The 15,951-nt window shown below is 39.4% G+C and overlaps 1 pseudogene; it reads right to left on the bottom strand.

Moving 5' to 3' along the window:
- Positions 1-13,013: 13,013 nt before the first annotated feature.
- LOC145119090 (auxin-responsive protein SAUR36 pseudogene) lies at positions 13,014-13,912 on the bottom strand (annotated as a pseudogene).
- Between the last annotated feature and the right edge of the window lie 2,039 nt (positions 13,913-15,951).

The raw sequence follows: 15,951 nt of genomic DNA, 5'->3' as shown, positions 1-15,951 counted from the left end.
GTATGTTCTCTCAAGTTATTCCAAGTGTATTTGGTGTTGTGTGAACCATTTGGGGTGTCACACATGGGGCACTAGACACTCAAGCTTCATGAAATCATTCTACATCAAAGAGGTATGTAATTCTAACTTGATATATTCATATGAATCAATGTTATTATGCTAGTTAGGATGAATACCTTGGAAAGTTCATATTTGCATGTATAATAGAGAAAACATAGATCCACGGTATTTAGGGTTGCATGTACACTTAGGAGTGTTAGAATGCTCAAAACCCAACAATTTGATATTATGGTTTTAGTAATGTTTTCAAACAAAAATTTTTGGGTTGTATTTTTGGGACGTTTCGAGTTGGTATCAGAGCCTTGGTTTGAGGGATTCAGACGCACTTTCGGGTGTGTCTGAACTCAAACTAAGGAAATGGTATAAGGTTTTCAAAAGAAAAACATTTTCGAGAGAATTTTTGAAAAAGGAACTTAAAAAGAAAAAGAGTTTTGAAAAAGAGAAAGGGGTGTGGTGCATGCGATCAGCCGAACTCAAGTAAGTACTCCCAAATTACCCATACAAGTTTATGTTATGATTATCAGTTTCAGTAGAACAGCATGCTAGATTAGGACTAAGGATCTAGGAAGGATGCCTTATGTGCCTGCTATATGTGTTTCAACTTTATGAGAATTGCATGCCAGTATCGAGTAGACAGTAGTAGGATAGCCTGATTAGGTTATGCCTGATAGTACGAGCTTAGAATCGTATGCTAGTACAGATTCTTGTTATGTGGATATGATTGCTTGAGTTAGTTCCCTTTGTCTGAATGTTGCTTGCTTTGTGCTTTGTGGGACTCGGAGTGATGGGAGTTAGCTATTAGGTAGATATGTTAAGTCACATGCAATCAGGGTTGAATAATCTCATAGTGTTGGATTTGACCCTATTGCGTAGATCTTGTCTGAGTCCTAACCATTGTAGGGATGAGTCCCTTACTCTAAGGATTATCTGAGCCTCGTTGCATGTGATGGTATCCATATGGTGGCTAATTGGCATTACAAGGAGGCCTTCAGCGGCTGAGGACTGAGTTGGGTGGAGTCAGAGATCTCCCTAGGGCAAGCCTAGGATAAGAGAAGAAGAGATCAGTAGCAGTAGGAGGGACTTGGTGGAGTCAAGGCAGTTCTTGAGGAAAGTACGGATAGATGTGGAAGGTAGTATGGGCCCGTACCACTGAAAGCAGAGGATCCGTACTTGAACCAAGGAAGACTGAGACGAGACCAGGAAACTTGTAGTAGTAGCGATCCCTCGAGATATATCAGTATTCCTGACGTTTGTCATTGTATGTTTTCAGAATGGTGGTTTTGCGCCCTAGACCAGCAGTCGGCAGTTCAGGTGCCGGTGAGGGATCGGGATCAGGCTCGGGGGCCGAGCATTTGGATGAGCAGACTAGGGAGTTCCTCTCCTCAGAGGTTACTCGCACCATACTTGAGCAGACTCCTGTGATCTTCGGTTCGATCAAGGAGGGTATTTTAGAGCTGATGGACGAGAGGTTGAGCACATTCCGTGCTGAGGTGGCGGCCATGATGGGGTCGCGCACACTCACCTTCAGGGAGTTACGGGCTTGTGGAGCTCCAGACTACCATGGGGCACGGGATCCCATTGCGAGTACCCGGTGGTTGGCGGATGTCGCCAATGCGTTCCACACCAGCAGATGTCCCGAGGGGGACAAGGTCAGACTAGCATCATGTCTTCTGAAGGACAGGGCACGAGATTGGTGTGAGGAGATCGGGCATGTTATCGGAGATGACGCAGCTCTTGATTCGATGACCTGGGCTGATTTTACTACCAGGTTCAGAGCCGAGTTTGCACCGGTTATTGAGGTGCAACAGTTAGCTAGGGAGTTTCTGGATCTCACCCAGACTACAGAGACAGTGGCGGAGATTACCGCCAAGTTTAGGGAGAGGGCTCTTCTCGTTCCTCAGTACGCAGCTGATGAGGAAATGAAGAAGGCCCGTTATCATGAGATGTTGCGGAGTGATATCCGCCAGTTTGTGAGCCGGTCCAGCTGTAAAACGCTGGATGATATGATTGCGAGGGATCGAGAGAGAGATAGATAGATTTGGAGATGGAGAAGAAGAGGAAGCCAGAGGCGACATCTGGCATAGGGAGTTCGGGCAAAAAGCCCAAGGTATCGGATCACAGATCCAGAGGACAGCAGAGCCACAGTAGGTGTGGCAAGTATGGGAGATTGCACGATGGGGCGTGCAAGGCAGGGATCTCCGGCTGCTACAAGTGCGGTCAGACCGGGCATATGAGTAGAGATTGTACAACCACCACCACCACCACAGCAGCTGATCTAATTTGCTTCCATTGCAATCAGAGGGGACATAAAAAGTCCCAGTGCCCGAGTTTAGCAGCAGCAGGGAAGGTGGCAGCACCTGCCCCTGCTACTTTGAGGATTACAGACGTCCATCAGGGTCAGGCTGAGGCGCTAGTGGCGAAGAGTAGAGCTTTCCAGATGACATCAGAGGAGGCGCGGGCGACTCCTGATGTGGTGACGGGTATGTATTTTCCTCTTATCTCTGTATTTGATATTGATTGTTTCTCATAGTTATATGTTTTCGTATAGGGTCGTTCATAGTGAACGACATTTCAGCTACATTATTGTTTGATTCGGGGGCTACCCGATCATTTGTTTCACTTGCGCTTAGCAAGAGATTTAGCAGAGCTCCGGGGAAGCTGGATTGTCCACTTGAGGTTGAGATAGCGGATGACAAGACCGTCAGGGTCGCGAGAGTACATAGGGGGTGTTCGCTGCAGTTATTTGATGAGCAGTTTTCAGTGGACTTGGTTCTTATTCCCCTGCGAGGGAATAAGGTTATAGTGGGTATGGATTGGCTGAGCCCCAATGGGGCAGTGATTGATTGTGAGCTGCAGTTAGTGAGGGTTCGCACTCCCAGTGGGGGAGAGTTAGTGATTCAGGGTGAGAGGCCACAGCGCGGACCAGTCCTTTGTTCAGCAGCGAGAGCGAGACGCTACGTTCAGCGGGGTTGCGCAGGGTACGTCGCCTATGTTATAGATGCCCGGGAGAAGGGTAAGGCGACAGTTGACGATGTACCAGTAGTGCGAGAGTATCCGGACGTATTCTCGGAGGACTTACCTGGGATACCTCCGGAAAGACAGGTCGAGTTTCGGATTGACGTGGTTCCGGGTGCGGCTCCGATAGCCAAGGCACCATATCGGCTGGCTCCTCCAGAGATGCAGGAGTTGTCTACGCAGCTGCAGGAGCTGCTAGACAAGGGTTTCATCAGACCGAGTAGTTCACCATGGGGAGCCCCGATCCTGTTCGTGAGGAAGAAGGATGGGTCGCACCGTATATGCATAGATTACTGGGAGCTGAACAAGGTAACGGTGAAGAACCGTTACCCACTCCCGAGGATAAACGACTTGTTTGACCAGCTTCAGGGAGCATCTTGGTTCTCCAAGATTGATCTACGGTCAGGATATCACCAGATGCGGGTCAGAATGAGGATGTGCAGAAGACCGCTTTTAGGACCTGCTATGGTCATTATGAGTTTGTGGTGATGTCGTTCGGGCTCACCAACACTCCATCCGCGTTCATGGATCTCATGAACCGCGTATGCAGACCGATGTTGGATCGGTCTGTGATAGTGTTCATTGATGACATCTTGGTTTATTCCAAGACTCAGGAGCAGCACGAGGAGCACCTGAGAGAGGTGCTAGAGACGCTGAGGAGGGAGAGACTTTTCGCGAAGTTCTCCAAGTGCGAGTTCTGGTTGCGCGAGGTGCAGTTCCTTGGACACTTCATCAACCAGAAGGGTATACTAGTAGATCCGGCCAAGATAGAGGTCGTGATGCAGTGGGAGGTCCCGAGGTCTCCAACTGAGATTCGGAGCTTCCTAGGACTGGCAGGGTACTACAGGAGATTCATCCAGGATTTCTCCAAGATAGCAGTTCCGCTCACCCGACTGACCAAGAAGTCGGTGGTGTTTCGCTGGGGGCCTGAGCAGCAAGCAGCATTTGAGACCCTCAGACAGAGATTGTGCGAGGCGCCGATTCTTACCCTGCCAGAGGGAGTAGAGGATTTTGTAGTCTACTGTGACGCTTCGATCACAGGTATGGGAGCGGTTTTGATGCAGCGAGGCCATGTGATAGCTTACGCCTCTAGACAGTTGAAGCCTCACGAGGCTAACTATCCGACACATGACTTAGAGTTGGGGGCAGTAGTGTTTGCCCTCAAGATTTGGCGACATTACCTCTATGGGGTCCGTTGTACCATTTACACGGATCACAAGAGTTTGAGGTACCTCATGGATCAGCCGAATCTGAACATGAGGCAGCGCCGATGGTTAGACGTGGTAAAGGATTATGACTGTGAGATCCTTTATCATCCGGGCAAGGCCAACGTAGTGGCCGACGCCCTGAGCCGCAAGGCGGTAGCTGCCCCGATCAGGGATATTTGTCTGAGGATGAAAGTGATTACTCCATTGTTGGAGCAGATTAGGGAGGCACAGGTTGAGGGCATGAAGGAGGAGAGGCAGAAATGTGAGAGGATTGTGGGCCGAGTAGCTTCCTTTGACTATGATAGTCGAGGATTGTTGACCCTTCATGGGATAGTTTGGGTACCGTACTGGGGTGGAGTACGACAGGTATTGATGGACGAGGCTCACAAGTCTCGGTTCTCCATCCACCCAGGGGCGACAAAGATGTACAGAGATCTTCGACCCGATTATTGGTGGCCCTGCATGAAGCGGGACGTAGCATGGTATGTGGAGAGATGCCTGACCTGCAGAAAGGTCAAGACGGAACATCAGAGGCCCCACGGCAAGATGCAGCCGTTAGACATTCCCATGTGGAAATGGGAGGATATCACTATGGATTTCATCACTAAGCTTCCCAGGACCGCACGTGGAGTTGATTCGATTTGGGTCATAGTGGATCGGCTGACCAAAAGCGCGCATTTCATACCGATTCAGGAGAGCATATCGGGCGAAAAGTTAGCCGATATTTATGTGCGCGAGGTAGTGGCACGACATGGAGTGCCTGTATCAGTAGTATCAGATCGAGACGTCCGGTTCACTTCCAAGTTTTGGAAGCGGTTTCATGACGAGATGGGGACTCGTATTCACTTCATCACCGCTTTCCACCCTCAGACGGACGGGCAGAGCGAGAGGACGATTCAGACTCTCGAGGACATGCTGCGGGCATGTGTTCTAGATTTTGGTGGCAGTTGGGATACGTATCTTCCATTAGCGGAATTTTCATATAACAACAGTTACCACGCCAATATTGACCACCCTCCTTTCGAGATGCTTTACGGGAGGAAGTGTAGGACCCCGATTTGTTGGGGCGAGGTCGGTCAGAGGGTCAGAGGGAGCACTGAGGTGGTGCTCAAGACCACAGAGTTGATCCAGCAGGTCCGTAGCAGACTGCAGACTGCGCAGAGTCGGCATAAGAGTTACGCCGACAGGAGGCGTTCGGACTTGGAGTTTCAGGTGGGGCGACATGGTCCTCCTGAAAGTGTCACCTTGGAAGGGTGTCATCAGGTTCTGGAAGAGGGGAAAGTTGGGCCCCAGGTTCATTGGTCCCTTTAGGGTTTTGGCCCGGGTGGGTCGGGTTGCTTACCGTTTGGATCTTCCAGTAGAGCTTAGCCAGATCCACAACACTTTCCACGTTTCTTAGTTACGGAAGTGTTTGGTGGATGAGTCAGCAGTAGTACCATTGGAGGATATTCAGGTTGATAGCAGCCTGAATTATATTGAGAGGCCAGTTGCGATCTTAGATCGGAAGACGAAGACCTTGAGGAACAAGGTGGTTCAGTTAGTGAAGGTGCAGTGGCAACACCGGAAGGGTTCAGAGTGGACGTGGGAGACTGAGGAAGAGATGAGGGAGCACTATCCAGAGTTATTTTCAGGACCAGTAGCAGCAGACTTCGAGGACGAAGTCTAAGATAAGTGGGGGAGAATTGTAACGCCCCATTTCTGGTATGTAATTTAAATATAGTATTTTCCTTCCTTAAGAGAAACTCGACGAGTCAGTAGCCCGACTCGTCGAGTAGAGACGGGTTTTTGCACGCGTCTTTAGCAGGCGACTCGACGAGTCTGTATCCCGAACTCGGTGAGTCTGCTAGTCTGGATGAAACCCTAAATCCCAGGGTTTGTACCCTATTTAAACGTCATTATAGCCTCCCACCCCAGCCTCCAGCACCTTTAGAGCATTTCTCTGTAAAACCCTAGTGCCCATTGTTGAGCTTGAGTGTGTTGTGATAGCTTGGGAGTCGTAGAAGAGAAGGAAGGAAAGAAGATCAATAGAAGAGAAAGGAGATCCAAGAGCTAGCTTCCATCTGTCTCATATTCTGGTAATAAAGTTATTACCTTGCTTATTCTTCCATTAAACCCTCTTTTATGCTTGTTTATGTCTCTTTTGGAGCTTTATTTGATTCAAACTCGAGATTTGAGCTCTCCTTGGGATGGAGACCATAGATCTGGATGTTATTGAGCTCTAGGAACCCAATATAGCTACCTTTATGCAAATATAGCCTTGTTCCAAACCCTAAGTGCTTAGTGTTGGATGATTTTGGTATTTTAGGCCCATTGTCGTGTGCATGGACGTAAAGTTGGAAACTTTACGTGCAAAACCAGCCCTAGAATCCCAGATCTAAGAATTGGATGCACTGAAATCGGCAAGAATCGACTGTATAGTAATGGCATGCAGGAGACTCGGCGAGTTGGCGGCCCAACTCGGCGAGTCCAAGGCAATCTTCTTGCCTCAAGAACAGACTCAACGAGTTGTTCATACAACTCGGCGAGTCACAGTCTGGACGTGTTCATATGATGAAGGAGAACTCGACGAGTTGTTCATACAACTCGGCGAGTCGGATGAAGTTAGATTCGACGTTAGTACGGAAGAAGAACTCGTCGAGTTGTTGCCAAACTCGACGAGTTGAAGCGAGTAGAGGATTAGAAAAGGTGTTAGGGACTCGGCGAGTTGGCGGCCCAACTCGGCGAGTCCGGTCAACTGAAAGTTGACTTTGACCAGGGGTAAATTAGTCATTTTACCCTGAGAACAGTTATCAGTATGTGATTTAGTGTCTATGGAATTTGTAGCCGGGGAGTTCCGGAGCAGCAGTCAGCTAGTTTCAGATTTAGCATCTCAGCAGCCATCGTTACGAGGTGAGTTTTCCTTCCAGTAGGAACGGGTCTACGGCCACAATGCTGGCCCGTTTAGTTAGCAGTAGTTCCGGATTTCGGTCCGATGCAGTAGTTCGGTGTGCTTGATGTCTTCGTGACTCAAGCATGTACGTGTGTTATGTGTTCCGGACTTCTGTCCGATGCAATATGCGGTATATGTGTTTATGCTAGTAGTTATGATTATGCTATGCTATGTTCAGTTAGTTCCGGACTTCGGTCCGATGCAGTTTCCGGACTTCGGTCCGATGCGGAGGGCAAGGCCCTAGTTAGTTCCGGACTTCGGTCCGATGCAGTTTCCGGACTTCGGTCCGATGCAGAGGGCAAGGCCCTGGTTAGTTCCGGACTTCGGTCCGATGTAGTTTCCGGAATTTGGTCCGATGTAGAGGGCAAGACCCTGGTTAGTTCCAGACTTCGGTCCGATGCAGTTTCCGGACTTCGGTCCGATGCAGTGGGCAAGGCCCAGTAGTTGCTTTATATGTTATTGTATGGTATGTGGTAGTTGGGGGAGCTCACTAAGCTTCGTGCTTATAGTTTCAGTTTTGGTTTCAGGTACTTCAGCTAGCAAGGGGAAGGGCTCGGAATGATGGCATGACACACACCACAGTTTTAGCCTGGGAGTTAGACTCTGATATTTTTGACATGATATTGACATCGGTTTTGATTTGATACATTTATTATGTCATTTGAGATACACGACTCATGGTTTTATTATATGATATTTGATATTATGGTTTTAGTAATGTTTTCAAACAAAAATTTTTGGGTTGTATTTTTGGGACGTTTCAGTTTGATTGAATAAGAGTCTACAAAACTATGAATATCAAGAAATATCATGAAAAAAGCTCCAAATTATGGAAGACTCAATAGTACCGCCATCCCAAACTCTTATTGTCCGATCCACTCCAACCTAAGGATGAGATATAAAACCGGAAAACCAGACCGGAACCGGAATCGGAGCGGAACTGGAACCGTTAGAACCGAAATATATAGAACCGGTCCCGATTCCAGGTTTAAAAATTGGCTTTATTCGGGTTCCGGCTAATCCAGGTTTGGGTCCATCGGGTCCGGGTAAACCGGGTCTAAGAACCATAACCACTTTTAGGGGCTGGAACCGGTTTTGCTGTGAAACGTTTAAAACATGCAAATCTCATTCGTTTTAAGTCGGATTGACATACGGTTTTTTCCAACGTGTATTTGTCATTTTTAGTTTTATATTCATTGATTTACAGTCCTCTAAAGTTAAGATATCAAAGCTATAAGTTTTAAGTTTTTCAGTTTTTTTGTATTTTTTGAAAGTTTTAAAACATGCATATCGAATTCGTTTGAAGTCGGATTGACATTCGGTATTTTCCAACTTATAGTTTAGAGTTTTTACATGATTTTAAACTATAATTTTTTCATTTTTTGTTTAATATTCAATGACTTACAGGCCCCTGAAGTCGGGATATCAAAGCTGAAAATTTTCAACTTTTCAGCTATTTGTTTTTGTACTTTGTATTTTGTGAAAACGTTAACACATGCATATCTCATTCGTTTAAAGTTGGATTGACATGCGGTTTTTTTTCGGAGTGTAGTTTAGAGTTTTTACATTATCTTAGACGATAATTTTATCAATTTTGGTTTCATATTCAATTTGGACTTACAGTCCCCCGAAGTCGGGATATCAATATGAAAATTTTCAAAGTTCAACTCACTAAGTAGTAAGTAAATGCAAAAAAATTCGGTTTTTTCGGGTTTTGTGGTTCTAAACCCACTTTAGCCGTTTCCAACTTACCCACTTTGATGTTTCCGGGTTTTCCGGTTCTAGACCCACTTTACCCTGTACCGTAGCCAGAACCGAACCGGAACGGGTTCCTATATACCAGTCTGGTTTCCGGTTCTACAAAATTTCGTTAACTGGTTCCGGGTTTTCTACGTCCGGGTCCATCCGGTCCGGGTTTGGACCTACTTTGATCCCTACTCCAACCTCCCTAACAGACAGTGGTGGATCCAAAACTAAATATAAGTGGGGTCCATTTTCATAAAAATATATAAAAGCATAAAATTCAATTTTTTTATTGAGTTTTTCGGTAAAAAGAAATATCAATCGGGACAATTTTATGTACAAGGGGGTGTTAAGGAGTGTGTTTTTAGTAAAAATATGATTTTTAAAGGGCTTATTAGTAACAAAAATGGTGGGACCCACTTCTAAGTGGGGTCCATGCACCCACTTAACGGGGCTGCATCCGCCACTGCTAACGGATAACTGAAATTGATTATATATTTTTAGAACGGTTTATATATACAAAAACTATTATATTAATAAATCTACATATTTCTTCTACAACCTAACTTGAAATCTGAATATTTGCCTGAAGACACATATCCGTCAATTCTTTGGTTTATGATTACACATTTATTTAAAATCATGTATTATAAAAATATTTTAGGTTGCCAAAATATATTTCACATATTTTATTTATATAATTTTTTAAAAATACATCACGTTTGCTAAACTTTTATATTCTTATGTAACCTTTTGAGTTTGTTTTTAAAATTCGTTATCCATGTTATTATATTAAATAAAAATCAAATGACTTTAGCAAAATTATAGTTTTAGATCTGAGATTTTTGCCACAATAGTTTTTGAATTTTATAGTTTGGCTACAATATTTTTTATGTTGGCAGGTTTGCTCTCTGTACATAGAGGTATTTTTTTTGGGTTTAAGATTTTGACCAAGACTTTTGTGTATTAATATGTTTGGTTCCTCTGCATAATGGTACTGTTTTTTTTTTTTTTTTTTTTTTATAAATATTATTGTCGATTGGTATGTGTGTCATTTTATATTGATATTTTGTAAAGGCACGTATGTTTTACATGTTGTGTGAGTATTAGCTCCGCATCGAATTACACCCTCAGTAACATCACTCTAGTTTCGTATTAATCTAATAAAATATTTGGTTAGTTATTCAAACATTTAAATGTCGATAATCATTGACAAAATAAAAAATATTTAAAAAATAAAAAAATCTAATATTAAATAAAAATTACTCAAGTGCAAGTGTAGTAACTAAACAAAAAACTGAAATAATTTATTTAGTTTAAAGTAGTAAAAACCAAATGGAGTACAATGAACATAGAAAGAAGAAAAACATCTATTGGGCCGGTCGACAATAAGTATGAAACCGGAGTAGGGTAGGTTGGTTTAAGTGTATAAGTTAATGCTCACACCGGCCGAAGTCAATGGAAACGCGGTCTCATTCACTTGAACCGGTCTTCCTCTTGAGTCTTGAAGTATCTATCCAAAAGCTTCTCGATAACGTTTTGACGCGTGACAAAAATCCATAATAAAAAGACTATTACATTTTTAAATATTTTATTTATTTTATTCATTTCTAAATTAAAATTGAAGACAGCCACCTGTTTCTTCTTCTTTCTTGTGCTTCATCTAATCATCCTTAATAAAAAGGCTATTGCAGTTTTAACATTGAATATGTAAAAAATAAGGTGGTGGCCCCACAATTCCACCATACGTTCAAACTATTTATAGTTATATACAATCAAACGTAATACTATTTCATTTATAGCCTTTTAACATAAAAAGTTATTTTTGTATATTTTTATAATCGATTTATATTTTATATATTTGTTTAAGTTTTATGCATAGCTAAAGAGTTATATATATATATATATATATATATATATATATATATATATATATATATATATATATATATGTTATACAATTAAAAGGTCCTAATTATTAATATCGTCAAATGAATAATAACAAGTAAAAAAAGCACGTGTCAGATTTTGTTTATGTTGTTTCGTTGTTTCAACATTTTGTTTGGTGAGTTGGTAAATATTTTTATTTATGTTATAAATTACTTGATGAAACTTATAACAATATAAAAAAATTAAAATACATTCATTCATATACTTTGCATCAAGTATTATATATCAAAAACAAAAATATTTAAGGTCAAAGTTAAATAATAAAGATTTCAAAAGTCAAAAGTGAACAATAAATATAGGACAGAGGAAGAGGAAGTATGTATTTTAGGTGACAATATTTTTTTTTTCTAAAATATCACTAATACCTTATAGTATTTGAATATGTTCGAGAGCAGAATTTTGAATGTTGAGTCGACATTTGTACCAACTATCATCAGGATCTAGTGGCTGTGGCACACAAACCAAAAAATATAAGTATTTATGGAATTAAGATGCATGTATCATTGTATCGTATTGAACACAATATAAAAAAATTAGTATGTATTAGCTGCTTATTCACGTTATTTATTTGTTTAAAAAAAATTAAAAGATTTTTTTATCAAGATCTTTCTGGAATAAATGGTTACACAGGAAAGTGGGTACACCAATATCATCCCAATAGGAAGCAGTTTTAACTGAAATAACTGTGTAGATGTTTTCAAAATGTAACGTTTTAAATAAGAAAAAAAAATCGAAAGTACAATACTTGGTGGAATTCTAAAGATTAAATATATTTAAAAAAAGAGTAAAATACACGAATGGTCCCTATGGTTTGGGGAAATTTGCACGTTTGGTCCGTAACTTATTTTTTTTTTAACTCGGAAGTTCCATATTGTTTGTTTTTGTTACGCGTTTAGTCATTGGCTTACCTAAAAAGACTATTTATCCCTTGATTTTTTTAATTTATTTAAATAAACACATCCCAACTCCACTTCCACCCCACCTTACCTTACCTTACCTATCCCACTTTATTTAAATAAATTAAAAAATTAAGGACAAAATAGTCTTTTTAGATAAGACAGGGACCAAGCGCGCAACAAAAACAAACTGCAGTGACCTTCCGAGTTAAAAAAAATAAGTTAGGGACCAAACGTAAAAATTATCCCAAACCATAAGGACCATTCATGTAATTTACTCTTTTTTTTTGTTGTCCAATGGATTTCGGCCATTCAAGGCCTACTCATAAAAATATAAAGTTTTGACCAAAAGATATTAGCCCATGAAAACCCGTCAAGGGCCTCATAACCTCGAATCCATCCTAATACAATTTAATGGTATCTATTAGGTGTGAGACCCATGTATTAAATGAGTTTATTAAAAAAAAATTAAATATGAAATTTTAACAATTTGAGGGGTTTAAATTTATAAGAAAAATGAGAAAAATTTTGAATTATTAAAATTAATGATGTTTTAATATATTGAATACATTACATATATAAACCCTTTCTAATAAATACATTACATATATATTACCTAGCATATTTAATGTGGAATTTTAATTTAATAAAATAAAAAATACAATAAAATGACAAGTGGAAAATAGAAAATTCAAAAATTTTAGAAAATATCATGTGTTTAAATGAAAGAGAAAAAAACGTGTGGCAAAAAGATTTTGATTTATTAGAGGATATATGAGTAATCAATTGTTTATAACTCTCATTACCATCCATGTGTGAATGAGTCCATCTCACTCCGCATCACAAGATTACTAATATTGTTTTGATGTTACTTTTAACATTTTAATTTATAAATTAATAGTTTAGTTGTCTAATTACCTCTGCAATATCAAATTAAAACCACAAGATGACAAGAAAAATTATCTATAAACTCAGATTCAACTTATATGGTATTCAAAATATTGTATTCATTTTCTACATCATTATTATAATTCAAACCTTTGTTAAACATTTTAGAAACAATTATACGAAATCTCATTTTAGAAGGAATGAGTTTGGGTAACTTTTAATGATCTTTTGAATTAAAATTATACTTACCATGATTTAGATTTTAGCGGACATTTTTTAATAATTATAACTATATATTTCATGCGGAATTAAAAACACAATTACTTAAAGAAAGTATAAAATTGAAATTCTATTTACAAAGTGAGAACCAAGGATAAAATCATAAAAAGAAGGAAGAAAAAAAAGATCAACAAAATCCCAAAAACTTATTCTTTTCTTTTTTAGATAAGTTTAAGAGGATACAAGATTGCCGTAAAAAGTTGGCAGCAAAGAAAAAAAGGTAAAGGTAGTAGTAGCCCATGAGCTACAACCACCTCCGCCATGAACGGCCGCTTCTTCCACCACAACCACCGGCGGAACAAATCCTCATTTGTACATTCTCGAACTCCGATATCCGGCAGGGTACATGAATGCCACCACGATGATCAAACCCGTAAACCTTCTCAGTTTCTCTCAACAGTTCGCCAAAAAACGGGTGATTAAAATATATCACCGGCACCAAAACCCTATGCGCATCGTCTTCTTCTTCACCAAAGTACACCGCCAAATGCCCTCTCGGCACCGGTTTTTTCTCACCGGAGATTCCCACTCCGATCCGAGCATAATATGAACCGGGTTTCGAACAGCAAAGCTCCTTCAGACTCCTCTTCAAACTCCGGCCTAATTTGCAGAGCCTTGCTATTGCTTTATCTCTACAGTTTGTTGGTTTTAGTTTACTGTATCTAGAATGCGTTTTTCTTTCGTGAGTTACCCATTTGAAGGCTTTAACGAGCTTCAGTCGAATTCTGAACCCTTGAATCTGTTTCATCGCCTTGAAACTTGATAAGATCGAAAGACTTATAAAGAGTTTGTGGGAGTGTTTAGAATTTGGGAATCGATAATGTTGTTGGTTGAGGAATAACTTGGAAGTTAGATGAGATTAAAAGGGTTGCCTACTTGCCTTTAGAATTTGAAACTTGAAAGTGAGTTGAAAAAGGTTTGAGTGTGAGTCAGAAAGATGAACTTACAGGTCAGTGATGATGACGGATTTATATAAAGGTGGGAAGTGTACGTTTGAAGAAGGTGGTTGTCGGTACACGGTTCCGATGGGTCATGTGGCATGCAATTTATTTAATAAAAAGGTTACCAAATAGATAATGTGGCCCTTTGCTCTTTACTCGTTATCTTAGGAGTGTTATTCCTTATAAAACTAAACAAACACAACATAAACGATTTTAGATTGGATTTTAATCGGTTTCGGTGATATCGGTATATGTTTTTGACACGTTCGTCTCATATTCTTCCGTGTTTTGAACAATCACCTCGAGCCTCCAACCTAAACTCGACACGAACTGCCACTTGTATCTTTATCTGTATTTGTTGTTCGGAAGTGTATCAGGAACGTAATCGTGTGAGAATTAACAAAATGATGGAAACAATGATCAATGACGTTTCATTATTTCTATTTTATGATGGCAACGTACATGAAAGAAGAAATGAGAAAAAACCGCAAAATCGAAAAGCGAGCCGATTCAGTTAACCTGAAACCGAAACCCAAAAACCGGATACCTACGAGTCGGTTTCGGTTTAGATATTTAGATATTCGCGGATATCCGAACTGAACTGTCATATATATATATATATATATATATATATATATATATATATATATATATATATATATATATATATATATATATATATATATATATATATGCAAAAATTCAACAAGGAACTATTTTAAACCATAGAATCAAGGAACCATTATTTTTTCAAGTTTGAGATCTTATTATTTATCAAAAAAAATTCTAAAAATATAGAAATTCATAACTTTTTATCTTCTTTCCATTTATATCAAATTTGATAATTTTTTTTTACTTTTTTTATCTGTTCAGAATCACACTGTGAATCTGCACTATAAATCATTAATTTTGTATAAATTCATTATATGAATCTGCACAAATTTATAGTGTAAATCTGCACAGATTCACAATGTGAATCTGAACAAATTCAGAGTGTGAATCTGAACAGATCAATTTTTTTTTATCAAATTTGATATCAATGGATGGAGGATAAAACGTTATGAATATCTATATTATTAGTTTTTTTGATGAAAAATTTACTCTAAAAGTTGAGAAAAGATTGGTTCCTTGGTTCTAAGATTTAAAATGGTCATTTGTTGAACTATATATATATATATATATATATATATATATATATATATATATATATATATATATATATGTGTGTGTGTGTGTGTGAATTTTGTCCAGTTTTAAAATGAAATGTTAAATAAACAATTAAACAATTATGCTAAATAGGATCGCAATGTAATGATGTATGTTTATCAACTTATGAGTATATTTTATGTCTTTGTATGTTTTAGGTAATTGAATTTGTTCATAGAATGTATGTTCTATCAAATAAATAAAATGTATGTTTTTATCAACAAGAATTGATTTTTTTTCTTGACTTTTGTGAGTTGTTGATTTTTTGAAAAAAAAAATGGTTGAACCGGAGTTTGTAGTTTTGATTGATTCTTATTTTTTTATATTTAATGGATACTTGTGAACCCAACCGTAGTTACCCCCTTCATACGGTTCGGGTTTTTTTAGCAATTCAGTTTGAGTTCGGTTAGTGCATGCAAGGTACCCGCCCCACTGTCACGGTTAACAATTTTATTAATATCCGATCCGAATCGTCCCATGAACACCCCTACTCATATCAGGTTGTTTATTTTAGCATAATAAAATATTAAGCTTATTTTATCCACTCATTGCAAGTTGTTTATTTTAGCATAATAAAATATTTAGCTAATTTTATGTTGGTCTTTATTTAACTTTTTAGCTTGGTTAATCTATGTACAACTTTCTTATATATAGTTGTTATTTCTTTTGTATTTTAATTATCTTTTCTTTGGTAATAAAATCCTAGTCATTTTTTTATCTCTATTATCATTCAACATAGTATCAGAGAGCTATTCGATCCTTGCCTTTTGAAATGTCAATAGTGAAGAAGAGTGTAACGGTCATCAGTTGCACGGACAAATTAGTGTTGGTTCGTT

This window comes from Lactuca virosa, chromosome 6 (assembly GCF_052849685.1).
Source record: "Lactuca virosa cultivar CGN04683 chromosome 6, Lactuca_virosa_CGN04683_v6, whole genome shotgun sequence".
Classification (NCBI taxonomy): domain Eukaryota; kingdom Viridiplantae; phylum Streptophyta; class Magnoliopsida; order Asterales; family Asteraceae; genus Lactuca; species Lactuca virosa.
This window is presented reverse-complemented; position numbering and strand designations above follow the sequence as displayed.